The sequence below is a fragment of the Pleurodeles waltl genome, chromosome 2_2 (assembly GCF_031143425.1).
Source record: "Pleurodeles waltl isolate 20211129_DDA chromosome 2_2, aPleWal1.hap1.20221129, whole genome shotgun sequence".
Taxonomy (NCBI): domain Eukaryota; kingdom Metazoa; phylum Chordata; class Amphibia; order Caudata; family Salamandridae; genus Pleurodeles; species Pleurodeles waltl.
Window position 1 is genome coordinate 1099297252 of NC_090439.1, and position 14833 is coordinate 1099312084.

The following is a 14833-nucleotide window of genomic DNA, read 5'->3' on the forward strand; positions in this document are numbered from 1 at the left end:
AAGCCCCTTACTGCTAATCAGTCAGGCAGTGGGCAATGCGGGCAGGAACATTGCACTAATATCCCATAGCCCAAGTCCACATCTGTTGTCTCAGCAAGATGTATGTGAACCAAACCGAAGCCAGCCCTAACCAACAGGACTAACTCTCCAAACGGACTTGGAAACTGTTTTGTTTTCAATGAAAACCCTCAACCACCAGGGTTACCCCTTGATAGCATGCTTCATCATCGGCTCCATCCCATTCCGCTGCGGAACGAGGCGCGCTGGGACTGACAGAATACATTGGAGCACTTGATATGTAGTCCACTATGATGATTTATAATAGGAGTGGGGGGTCCTAAAAATGTTTTTAAAAAGCTGCTTACTAGGAAAACTAATGTCAGCAAGATATATACACAACCCCACATAAACGGAACACAAGAGCACAAACTAATACTACACCTTGTTGAAATATTGTTGCAGGTTTGTTTAAAAAATAGGCAAGCAAAAAGGTTACCTTACGGGTGATTCAAAGGTGGCCAGCAATGGTAGGATCTAACCTCAGTTGCCTGATTAGCCATTGAGCATCAGACTTATCAGATGGTTAGAATATCTGAATGGTTTCACCTTAACCCTGGACCAATTTGAACTCCTGCAGTCAGAGTATTAGCATGCAAGCCTCAAGTTTCTCCTCAGGCTTACAACTGCCTTTAGGACTAACTAGATGCAGTTGCTGTAAAGATTCCCGCAGAATTAGCAGGAAGCAGCCCCTTGGGGCTTCCTCAGCGAGGTGTTCTACACCAAAATTCTTTGGATTGCCCTACAACTCTGTCAAGCTGAAGAGATAGTCACTGTTAGCTCAAAGACCCCCATTGCCTTTTCCTATTTAGTTCTTCAAACTACTTGCAGCTTCAAGTATCTCATGCATTTCTAAGAGGAATATGTCTGTGCCCACATCAGAGAAGTGTACCCCATCCTATGCGAAGTAGCCAAGTAGTGAATTAATCAGACTATGCCGTATGAAACCAAAGCCTCTTTGCTCAGTACATTGTTGATTTAATTGTGGGACAGCTCGATTGTGACTTCCGACCTGTTCCCATGCAAAAACTAATGTGGGATGATCTTGGACCATGGTATTAATGTCAACCATTGTCTCCTTCATTGCCTGAAGCAGCAGGGTGCAACAAATTCAGGTTAGGGTGTTCTACCACCACCAGTATCACCAGATTGTGGGGGCACCAGAGCTTAGAGAAAAGCCTCTGGGGTATTCTGGTTAACAGATTCATACAGGGCATGGCTAAAAACCGGATTGCACATAAATGCTGGCACACAAACACAATGTTGATGGTCTTGTTGAATGAACTAAATTTAACTAACTTAGCCTTACTGTCAATACAGTCTGTCACAGAGTTGCCCTTGGGGCAAAACAGGTGATGAAGGAGGTTGAATTTTCCAGTTTCCTTCTTCTGTACAAGTCACTGTGGTGATATAATAAAATTGGGTGGGCACTGGGGGAACACAAATGAGCCAGCCATGCAACCTAACTGAAGCTGTTTGCTCAGCTTGTCTTCCACTACAGCTGAAAGACTGAGGGCCAACTTCGAGTTCTTTGAACATCTACTGACCACCTGGACTGTGTAAGGGTTGACAAAGTCTTCTAAGAAACCTGTCACCATTAATTGACCATCTCTGCAATTCGGATAACTATTTAGCGAGTGCAGAGAGTCTGCAGTATAACGGATGAGAGGTCTTTGGACAGCAAAGAGGGTGATAAGATAGTGCTGGTTGGAGGTGTTATGAAGAAGGGTGAGGGAGCTAAGAGCTACTGCCACCTTTGTATTAGTTTGCACAGGACCTCAGGTGGGGCCTTTTGTGCTCCACTGCATGTTCTGGCGGGATGCAAGGCACCACACTTTGCATAGCTGTGGGTGAACTTACATGCCATTGCCTAAGAGCAGGCATCTGTATTGAAAAGTCTGCATGTGCCCTAGGAAGATTGCTTGAAAGAGTTTATTTGGCCTTGCTACCGCCAGGAGCCATGAAAGTGCTGATTAAAGGTGTTCTTGGGTGATTGGAACTGGAATTTGAGACGCCCCATCTATGTGCCCATTTGCTAAAGTAATTCTTCTGAGGGGGGATGAATTTATCCATGTACTTCATCCACAACTTGACCTCCCCAACTTAATTCTGCACACTTTGCCATTCTTTTGCAGAATTCCCTATGATAACAAAGTCATCCGAACCCCTCTGTCTGGACCAGACCATTGAGTATGGACTGTAGTACCAGGAGAATGGTAGTGCCTGTTCTGGGTGTTTTTACATGATTACTGCCAACATGTCAAGCTGTTGGGACCACTCACCTGAATTCCAGGCTAATCCGCAAGGGTAATGCTTGTCCTCCCACTCCCCCACGAAAAGGTCCTAGTTCAAGTATGGAATAAACTTGTCCTGACAGTTGCACTCAAAGAGAAGGAGGTGGGGGATAAGAAAAAGAAAGACAAGTGAATTTTTCTCCAAGTCACCAGGTTCTCCATACTGTCGGCTGTGTCGGGGACGTGTCTTGTCTTCAGACCATCCGTCTTTTGTGTTCAGGTATTTACTCAGGCTGGAAGGATTTTTACGAGTTTTATGTTAATGTTAAACAGTGATTACTTATCAACCTTTCACTGTAACCATGCACCACCTTTCACAGTAACAATGCACAAAGTACTAACGGAATTAGGCTTACAAGTACTTGTTGGTTCTTTCAAAGAGACATATAAACTCTGGAATCCTCATGAGGCCTCAGAGTAAATAAATATATGGTTCAAATAATGTCTCTCTTAATCTGAGGAGTTCATCAAATAACTTATACGTGTTTGAGTCTTTTTAAGCCCAAAAAGGCAGAATGCTGGATACCTCAAACTTAGGGAGTCCTATAGAGGCTAGCAGCATAGTCTCTTGACTCAGTTGCACTCTTAACAAAGTTTTTATGCGCTAGCAGACTTATAGGCTACGCCGCCTAAGCACATTCAAAAAGCTGAGATTTTACTTGTTGCTTTTCTTGTTTTACAGATTGGAGGAGGAGAGAAACAACCATCCCGTTGTGGAGGAGATCCTGGCATTCAGGAAGGACAATGCTCCAATCAAGTAAGAGTTCGAGATGTGCTCTGGGTAGAAGAAATTAAATCAAGCAGGGCCATGTGAGTAGGGCGTGATATTCATAGCTGCACCCTAAAGATGGCCGCCGTTATACATGGCAAGCTGAGACCTCACAAGACTAGCGGGACCACAAGGCCAGTTTGTACCAAAAATGTTCATAGCAGTACCAAGCCTAGTGGAATAAGAATCACATCAAGGGGGGGCCCAAATGATGATACTGCATGTGCCAAGGAAAACAAACATCTGGGGAGGGTGGAGCTGCAAAAAAGTGGCACATTTTCCAAGCTATTAACAGTGTGTGGGGGCTGCAAGAAAGGACACATTGCGGCAAGCAGAAGAGTTTTCATTAAGGTCTCAGAAAATTCATGGACTACCTGTGGAGGGAGGAAAGGGAATCAATACAAGAGCTTGGGCACCAGGCTATCTGGAGGATAACCAGATGAATGGTGCTCATACAATGTGGAAGAACGTGCAGATGAGGTAGGGTGTGCACAGGACATTGTGGTCATGACACAGGCTTTATTTTTAACCTGGGTGCATTTTATCTTTTTACAAGGAAATGCTGGTTATTTTTTTACACATATATGTTTTTCCTTGACTTTTCATTTTTTTTGCATTATTTATATAATTATTTTCTCATTTTTACAATTTTGTATAGTCTTGTTGGATTACTGGACTCGTGTTGGATGTTATTTTTGTCTGGTTCATTTTTGCATTTTTTTGCGGGGATTTTTAAAAATAATTTTCTTTGGGGGGGATTTTATGTTTTTGGATTGTCATTTCACTTACCCGACTTCAGCTTTAAAAAACAGAATATGTGTTATCTTATTTCCTTTATCTATGTTGTCTGGTGGGCAATGTTAATTTTTTTTTATCGAATGTTCCTTTATTCATCTCTATATATTGATTTTTTATTGTATAGGTATATTTTATAGATGATAAAAAAAAGTATTTGGTTAGTTAAAATAATGCTGGGTACTTTGCATTGTAAGTTCATATTCCTTTAAATATTTATTATAGTAAGTTATAATTATCAATCTGAATTGCCCATTAAGTTTATTTGTATTCAGTCTGGTATTTTAAATGTGCTTTAATAATATTTGGAAACAGATATTAATAACGTATGAGTGCTTATGTTTAAGGGAGGTTAAATATAGTGTGTCTTTTGAAGTAGGGTCCTTGCGAAAGAGTCTAGATATGTTAGCCCTGGGTTTTTAGCAGAGAGTCTTATGTTGATTACTAGGAGTTCATGCATTTATTTAGTTGCTTGGAAATAATATTTGGTTTGATTTGTGTTAGGCATTGTTTCTTTATTAGCTCTTGGTACGTTTGTTTTCTTAAGTATTTCTAAGAATTAGTAGAGTGCACAGTGGTTTCTTCCAAGTGTTACTTGGAAGGAAGTATGCAAACCTTCCACTGCATTATTTGTCTTTGCTTTTTGGAACGCAATGCTGTCAATAATGTTCCACTATGGAATGTGATACTGGAGTTGGTGACTGTGGCCTGAATGGTGCAGGCACCTATGTATCCTCAAAATAATCCATTAGTGAAGCTAGCTCTGTTTCTTGTTGTTGGTAATATTTGGATTCAAGTAGCATGTCATAATTGTTTGTGACTTCTATGTCGGGATGTATGATGAAACTATTAGTTTTTTTTTATTTTGTGTACAAATGAAGGGTCAGTTGCATGTTCTATGCTCAGGGTGGATTTCTATTGGTGCCTCCTTATCCTCTGGTTAACATCATAATAACACTCCTGAATTGCAATTTATGGATAGATTTTGAGTATGGATGACATTATTGGTTGTTAAGAATCTATGATGATTTGTTGTGGGTTATATTTGTTAGTTTGCTGTTTTATATGTGTTAGCATTCTTTTGTAAGTTGCGCTTTGGTAGGTAAAAGTGCATGAACTAATGCGGTTTGCATTTTGATATTGCCTATGTATTGTATATACTTGACAGAATGGTGGAGAAATTCTTTCAAAATCATCCATGTGTTAGACTGAGTTAAGGTTCGTAAATTGTTTTTACTAAAATACATTATTTTCTATTTTTATTGTGGTTGTCATATAGTACAATGGTGCAAAGGTGGTATTTTAATGTGTGATTGGTAAGTGCTGGGGTATGTCGGTATCTTCATATTTGTTTAGTTCCTACTGATGTTTGCCCAGCTGTTCTCTGTGTTCTGGCAATTAATTTTTTTTAGGGACTGTCGCTTCTCCATGAAATATCTGGTATAAAATCTCTAAACATTATTTCTGTTGACTCTTGCTAAATTGTACAGCCCTCTTTTAGGTCCTGTAAAATATTTTTGTCTTCCCTTTCATTATTATTATATGATGGTTGTGCTCCCTAACACTTTCTACTATTTAATTTTTTGTGGTAGCTGTCCAATAGCAGAAGTTCAAATAATATTTGGCACATATGTAGTGAATTTTTTCAATGGCAATGCTCTGATTATTATAAGTATATCCTCTGTGATTTTATAACAGCTTCCCTTTTTGGGATTTGACATATATTTCTGTTTCCAACATTTTATCTGTGGGTTTTAGAATATAGAAAATATTCAAAAATGTATTGAAAAAAGAGGTGATGTCATTTTAAAATTTTTAATTGCAGGTGTACATTTTAACCTATGTTCTGGATGTTGCCTCCACTTTGTATTGGTTGTAGAATGTTGCATGGGAAGTCTGTCTGGTATTGTTTTTGACACAGTTTCTTTTGTTGCAGTTTGTTGAGAGGAACATTTGTTATTTGGGTTGGTTTATTTTTTTATTTACATTAGGAGATTGTGTCATTTGATTTTTTTTTTAATGTGTTGCAGCATTATTTTTACTTCAATTGTAGTTTTGACGTTTGGCTAGTCCACTAACCTTTGAGGTGGTCCTTTTTCAAATTTCTAATAATTTGGTGTCTCTTAATCTGTATCTTTATTTACTTGTCCTTTCAGCATTTAAAAATAAATATACAGCATAGTTTTAATTATAATTTTAATTATGTATTCATTATGCTAGTTTTCATTGATTGTCAAGCTTACTTTGTTTGTTTTATTTAGATTGTTGAAGTACTGCAGTCTACTTACTTAGGTTTACAGTCCGGCGAAGAATCCCTGTTCTGTTGTAATTATTTTTTGCGAATTATTGTGTTGCACATGTTTGGAGCTTTCTTATACTGTTGTTAATTGGAAAAACATTTCTATTTGTTAACTGGTTTTAAGTTCAGTTTAATTGGTTGGTTGGAGACTATTTATTTTTTTGCACCATTTATGGTAGAGGCTAATTTGTGTTTTAAATATTTACATAATGTGTTTTAATTTTATTTTGATATATTTTTATGTGACTATAACTTATATAATATCATGTTCTATTTAGAATTATGTCAATTTTCTGGTGTTGGATATTTAGTTTTTTGTGTTTTTGTTATGCTTTCTTAATTTTAATGTTTAGGCTATATTTGTTATTTGTTTTTTGTGTATGATATTGTTTTAGTTTAGATATTTCATTTCTACAATATTTTGCGTGTTTTTGTTTTTACTGTTTAAGTATACGGTCACAATATTCATGTTTTTGATGTTTTGGTGATATATGTATGTTGAGATTGCTTTTCTCTATATAGTGTCATGCAACCATATGTAGCAACCATTTCAGCTAATAATTTGTGTTATCTTCAAAATACTCATGTATAAATTATTTTAGTTTTTATCAGTTCCTCAAAATTTTGTTTGAATATTTTCACAATTTCTTTGTAGCAATCCCCTCTGGTGATTGGCTATGTTCACACAGCCTAGAGATTTCTAGCATTATATTCTTCTGAAATACTATGTTGTTTATGATTGGTTTAGTATCAGATGTGTACATCGGTGTGTAAAACATCCTTATCCGTTGCTGTTGTGCTATGTTGTATGGTTAGGGTAGGCATGTGCACATCATTTCTTTTGTTTTTTTATGCTGAACTAAAAGCTGCCTGAATTTGTTGCGTTGTTCATATAATGCACATTTGATATTTTATTGAATGAATGGTGCTTTTTGTGCACATGCTATTCATCAAACAAGTGTTTTGATTTGTTGAAATTGTCCTGAAGGAGCGGTGTTTTTGCTTCAGGTATCAGTTTCTAGAGGCTGTGGTGGAGGATATGGCCTGCCCAACCCAATCACCCACTGAAGAGTGGTAGGCAAAGACCAGCCGGGAGACCTGACAGGGAACCACTGTGGCCGCGGGGTGCAATCAAGTCCTAGACATGAAATCCCAAGCGAGAAATGGCATTGTGACCTCAAAGCCAGCATGATGCTGAAATCGGCATAGTTGCCTGGAACTGGGAACTCTTAAACATGCCATGAAATTCCTGTGCCTCCACTAAAATGAACATCTGCACTTGTTCAGACTGACCTTTGAGGATGCAGGGCCAAGGCAATGAGGAAGAAAGGAATTGGTGCTACCATCTTGACCTGAGCAACGAAGGGGGCCAGCCACATGGACTGGGCTGCAGAGTTTGGTGACTGAAAGCCATTCTGTCATGGAAAAGTAGACCACTGTGAAGCATCCAACATTGCATTGTGCCACATATTTTGATCGAGCTCTAGAGACTCTAGGAACTGATGAAGAGCTCATACACTCTGCAAAACAGATCTCTCTCTTTCCTTCCCACATAAAAATCAAATAGAATTGGTGGCCCCACTGGTAAGGTATATCGTGTTCATGCAGCCTATGTCCTTCATAAATAGCCTTACCCTTCTCTTGAGCATGGGCCATTCATTCTTCCTTCTCCCCAGACAGGCAGCAGTTCTATGTGGAAGGTCAAAACATGATGGTAGATTGTCAGTCATGTTTTGGATACAATGCAAAGGCTTGGATTTTCTGACCTTCTGCTTCTGCAGAAAGTCTCTAATTTGTATCTTGTTTTGCCTTGACCTATTTTCCAGGTGTTCCTGTCGGACCACTAGTTCCATGTATTTTTCTTGCAAAAAATGATCTTGAGTCCTAAGAAAGTTTTGCTCTTCTGCATGAAAGTGAACTGTTTTTTCTAGATCACCCGAACCTCTGATGACTTGTCATAGATTGTGAAGACAGGTCTTCAAGTCCTGCTAGATCTTATGTTGGTCAGTTCTGCGTTACAGAGTGTAGTGTATATTTGTGGCTGTCACTCTGGGTAGGACTTAGTTGAGCCTAAATGTTTTTCTCCTTTGTCATACTTAAGTGTCTTCACCACTATTCATCTTGACTGAGGGTTTTTGATGTTAGAGATCGTGGGCCGGATGTATCATTATTACCAATAGCGAATACCATATTGCGATTTTTTGCGAATTGCAATTAAGTAATCGCTATTGGAATGAATAAAACTCCAGGAGTTTCATATAGCGATTTGCAAGGGCTTGCAAATGGACCTACCTCATTAATATTCATGAGGTAGGTCACAATTTGCGACCCTTTGTGAATTGCTACAATCACAGGGATGGTGGCCTACTGGGCTCAGCAGACAACTATATCTGTGATTGCTTAAATAAAGCAATCTTTTTTTTAAATGCAGTCCCTTTTCCTTAAAGGAAAATGTGATGGGTTTAAAAAAGAAAAATGAAAAGTTGTGCTTGTTCCGAAAATGGGGAGGGTGCGATGGATCCCATCTAGTTTTATTGGGAACCAGGAGATCGTTAGCCTTTTGGCTTTCAGGCCTGTGCTACTGTCACCTAGTAACTTTTAACCTACTTAGCCTACTCTGTTTTAGCGCATTTATTTAATTATTTCTTCCAAGATGGCTGCTAGGTTTATATTTTGATTTCCCATTATCAGTGTCATTCTGTGAAGGCGGCACTATCAGCGTCGAAGACAGGTGATATCGCTAGGTATTCACATCATGTTCCTTTCCCACTTACATGTGACAGGAACTTCATATACTTTTGGAGGGAATTGTTGACATAATTGCCGCCCCAAGCATCCCTTCTTATCTATTGTTTGGGAACATACCTGCGTCAGGGGTCCTACACAATCTGTATAAATACATCTCACACACACAAGGTTATCAGAGGGCTTCCTACCAGATGCCATCAACGCTATCTATGCTACATGTCCCCTTGATGCCGACCCAGCCTTCATGTCCCCATGGAGTCTGACCTAGAGGCCTCATTCCAAGGTAACGAGGGTTGAGGGACACTTATCATGGACACAATACTGGCAGATTAGGTTTATCACACCTAGCTCCCTTTGGGTTATATGTTAGGGTATTAGGGTTATTTCATATCTTATCTTGATTGTAAGATGGTGGGGTCTTTGTATTCACGACTCCCATTTTCACTATTATGATTCTTGCACTGTGCATTGTCCTACTCATTGCTGCTCATGCATTTTATCGCAGATTGCAGTCTGTTTAACAAATATATTAAAAACCTTCCTGCATCTTCTTTCATTGCCTATGTGTGACTGAGACTTGTTCATGTGAGAAAAGGGCAATCTCCGTTCAACCACGACTCCCCTGAGATGTTACACTCTAGAGTCCATGCGTAAAGGCTGCCAGAAATCACCTTTCACTATTTGGGTTTATAGTGAGGTACTGCTTGTGAGCCGGAAGGGCTGGGATGACAGTTGTGACTTGTAGGATTGGTCTAGTTGCCTACAAACAAAAGTGCTGTCATCCCTAAACCAGTAGTCTTGCCTAGAGCAAGAGTCCAACTACAACACTATCCCAAATGCGTGGGATGGCTGAAAAGGAATGTTGTTTTTGTGGTAACTCCAACATGGACTACTTTTGGGTGTCATCACCCTTGATCCATTTGCCGGTTATGAGGTTGGGTCAGCATATTACATAGGAAGTGCCCTGTCTTACCCGGCGAAAGGTTGCGCTGAAATACTGGTTGACAACCACAGTCTGAACTAGATCTACTTTTCACTAATAAGTATCTGGTCACTGGTCTTTTGAAAGGATTACATCTGAGATGAGTAGTTCACTGTCTCACCTCAAAGTGGCCCCTGGATGAGCTTCAAGCACCAACCTGTCTTTGCATGTGCTGGACAGACTAGTTGAGCTACATTTTATGTAAAGATACACATGCAGTGTGCTTAGTTTCTGAGTGCTGTGAAGTCTCGCCAATAAATAGGGTGACATTAACCATGTGAGAAGACACAAGTTCCAAACTGGGCTTTAGAACTTATCCTCCCCGTTCCCTTCATAAGTTAATGTGGCAATCTGGATTTCACTCCAGGTTTGGGCAAAGTTATTTCCAAAGCCTGGAGGTACATCAAATGGCTGATGGTAGGTTTGTTTTATTTTGGGGGGAAATCAAGGCTTTTCAAAAAGTTAGGGAATAATGCAATCTACCAGAGATATAGCAGTTATGCTAATAGGACACTGGGTCATGCACCCTTCGATCAGAAGTGGGGCTGTAAGAAATGTTACCACTTTCAAAAGATTAATGAAGGATGGGGCTAATCATGGACATCTTGTACAGAATGCTTTTAAGGGCAACAGTGTTAGGTAGAAGCCCAAGTCACAAACATTGTGAAAGAGATATAGACAGGAGCCTTTACAGAGAAGCAATGAGGGATGATCCATGACAAAGCAAGTGTATCAGGGTGCTAGGGAGTGGAGACCGTACATAGACTGCAAACATACTGGTACTATACACTGGAGAATCCTGCAAAGTCGAGTCTTTGCTGGTACAGGCTCCCGTACTCACCTACTACGCAACAGTCTAAAACTACATAAAAATAGGGGGGAGGATGTCAGGAATACCATGTGTCACATCACTATACCACATGATCCAGCAGTGATACAATTGGGTTTTCCATTTTGTGAAATCTGGCGTTGGGAAATTTATATCATTGGTCCGGGTAATGGCTCTCTAGCTGATTCAGATGCAATGGGGTACCCTGCAGGGGCCAGACAAGTGAGACTGGCTACATGAGATTTGTGATGGTGAAAATTACTTGCTCTTATTCAACTTCCTCTCCGTAGACTTTTACTGACATGGCCCTGATAGCTTAAAGTCCTGCATATAATATCATGTGACTTATTTTGATTTCACCATGTTAATCCTGTCAGTCTTAGGGTGGTCTTCCTCCAAACGTTTTGCCTGCTTATCTCCAATTTGTGCTGAAATTTATTTTTGTTGGCCTCAGAACTCTGAGTACTTTGCCACTCCTAAGCAGTGCTAATGTGCATGTGCTCACTCCCCTAAACATGGTTTGATCGGCAAATACCTATATTTATCTTACTTATAAAACCATTGCGGATTAGTACACCATATACCCAGGGCCTGCAAATAATATGCAACCAGTGGGCCTGCAGCACTTATTGCACTTTAAGTTGCACTTTAAAACATGTCCACCTGCGGTTCCAGCCAGAATGCAGTTTTAAAATGCCATGTCGACTTGGCATTAAAACCCCTGGCCAAGCCTTAATACCCCCTTTTAATACATATATGTCATCCCTAAGGTAGGTCCTAGGTAGCCCAGAGGAACACTGCTGTGTGATTAAAAGGTTGATCATGTACTTTTAAGTTTCATATGTCCTGTTTGTGAAAAACACCTAAATCTGTTTTTCACTACTGTGAGACCTACCGCTTCCTTAGGTTAACATTAAGGATACCTTATTACATTTAATAAAATGTAACTCCTTATTGAAAGCAGGTGCATATATTATGTTTAGTACCTATGAAATTATAATGATAAACCCTCCTTATTAACAAAGACAGATAGTTCATTACATTTTTTAAAATGCCACTTTTAGAAGATAACTAATGAAAGAAAGGGCCTCTGAAGGAGTCACTTAAGACAGACAAAATTGAGTTTATACATCAATCCAATTTATATTGAATTAGACCTAAGATATATTGATAATAAGGTGTACCAAAAATGAATTCTAAAAAACAAATCCTTTTTTATACATTAGGTAAAATGTAGTAGCACATATCAATGCATTACACATGAATAATCACAATAATGTCCAGTCAGGGTACATGATAAAGAATTGTACAAAGAACAACCAACCTACATTAATCACAAAAATCAGATTAACAAATTATTTTTGTAATGATCAATGCAGATCGATATGTCCACCTAATGGTTGTAAATGATCTCATATCATTGTACACAATCAAAGTTGACTGTTGGAAATTAGAGTGGATGTACGTCAACTTTGGTCATTTACAACCATAGTTTTAACTGTGAGTTAACTTAGATCAGAAAGTTTTGGTTATCTTGGGTGGATAAATTGCTCCTCTGACACCTCCTGCAGCCTTGCCCTGCTAAACCTTACTTTCTCAGACATTTTTCCCAAGACTTTTTTCAAGTCCGAAGGTAAACGCTGACAGGGCTCAATCCATTTCTTCTATCTGAACTGCACTCCATCATGGTCAGCCATAGTTGGGGACTTTGGCCCAGTCTTGCACAACTATATGTCTGCAGTTGGCTCTTTTCTCTTTTAGGAGCTAGTTTATACTAAAAACTTTAATAATTCATAACTCTGGTTCTTATGGGTGGATTTTTTGTTGTTTTGGTGTCAAGAAATGTTTTAAGATTTACGCTATTTTTTAAAATTGTTGTTGTGTTTTCACTTTATTACTGTTTGTGCAGCATAAATAGTTTACACATTGCCTCTAAGTTAAGCCTGACTGCGTTTTGTGCCAAGCTACCCAAGGTAAAGCACAGGTTAATTTAGTGACTTTTTGTGGTTCACCCTGCAAGGGACTGTGGTTGTTGCTTGACTGGGTCTCACATCCCAGTCAACCAACAACCCGATTTCGCACACACACACCCAAAGATGTAATTGGATTCAAGGAGGACAAACAGATGCTAACAGGTGCTAACAAAACACCATTGCTCACTACCCTGAGCTGTACAGATGAGTAAATGAAGTACAGCATAACTTTAAGAATAATCTCAGAGTAGGGTTACATGATGCCAGAGGGTGTTAGGATAGTTTGCTTTTGTGTTACATACATATACAGCTCCTTGCTGGACTAAATGATGCAGGTTACACTATGCACTATTTATCTTAGAATTTAAAAAAATACAGATAGCTTTAAAAAATAAAACACAAGTATCACTATTATCCACTTTTAATTGTCTTTATACAGAGGCAGCAATAATACAGCGTTGCCAAGGTTAAGACCAGTGGCCTCCCTGATAAACATAGTTCGACAACAGGTGGAGCAACAGAGCGATATCTTACAGGCTATTAGGCAGCTTAAACAAATGGAGATTTATATCCTGGCTAGACTGCTCAAATAGTCCATGTTCCAATTTCACACATTGTATCCTTGTGCCCCAAGCTTATCCAAGGTGCACCTGTTTGGTTGATGACTAACACCTCAGCTGCAGCAAAAAACTGAAAACATAGACCTGAGCACGGCCCAAACCACAACTGGATGTATGAAGTATACAATTACAATGTACACCAGCGTGGGAAATACTTTATGAGGACCGAAAAGCAGGCATCCCTAATAAATGTGACCTTTCTCGCTTTATTTTAGGAAAACTGACAGAATAATTTGTGTGTGAAAAATTGCTTTCACACATGGCTTATGGTCTAGGTTGGTTCATATAAGGCTAAAGAGGAATTGTCTCTTTTCTTGCTGACTGGTTCTAGTGGCTGTTGCTGCAGAGTAAAGTTCTCTACAACATCACCTTTTAGCAGTTCACAACCTGGGGGGCAAGAGCTAATACTAACATCCTTCAGAAGTATATCAAATGAACGTATTGTTCTCAGTTTGGTGCAAACACAGGGTTCTGAGTACTTTTCTGAGTTACGCATGCCTATGGGTAAAAGCTCTAAAAATGTTATATTTTGTTTTTTCAGACCTATGACAAATCTAGAACATGGAAGGAACCTCTAATGTCATAAATAGATGAAGTTACCTTGATGTGACCCAGAAGATGCAATCTTTGAGTTTTCTCCATTTCCCTGGGCGCTGTTGTCACATGGAGGATTTCTTCGAATTCTTCAGTAGGTGTAGGGTTTCAGGTGGCACATGGAATCAGCTTCTGGAATTCTCATCTTGCTTCCAAAGATTGCACAGTCAGGTTCTACCTTGGCAGTGCTCTGATGTTACAACTGACAGCTACTGCCAACCCATCTCTCAGGGCAGAGATCTCCCGGGAACTTGCACCTTCATTTACCATTCCCCAGCACATACCTACAACCCCTTCCAATGTAGCAATATAGTCATACAGTTGTTTCTCTGCATTCAACAGCTGTCTACCCACCACAAACACCAAGGTCACCAACTCCTGGTGGCCTGCCATCTGGCAGGTCATTATGTGTTCACTGATGATATAAAATGTGTTCACAGCATAAACATTCAAGTTAAGAATAGCAAATCTACAATTACCTACGGATACTTACCTTCATAATATTGCAGTAGCTTTTATTCTGGATAATATATTTGTATAGGACAAAGTTTTTCCAAACAGTCTACATTGCTTGCAGTTCTGAAGCATGGAGAAAATGCTGTGCATAGGAATATAATGTAAATTTAAAGAGCTGTGTCACCAGCTAGAATATTACAACAGAGAAAAAAGCTTCACAAAACAGATATTTCAGGCAAGTATTAAGAAATAAAAATGTTTGTGAAAAGTATTTCTACTCTGAATATCGAGGAATTATTTCAGAATGACTGGTTGTTCTGTTACCAGGCTTTTCTGAGTCTGAATTCAGTTACAAATCTGTCAGGGTCCATCTAGACTAAATAGTGTTCCAGACAGATCCTTATTGATTATATAGAC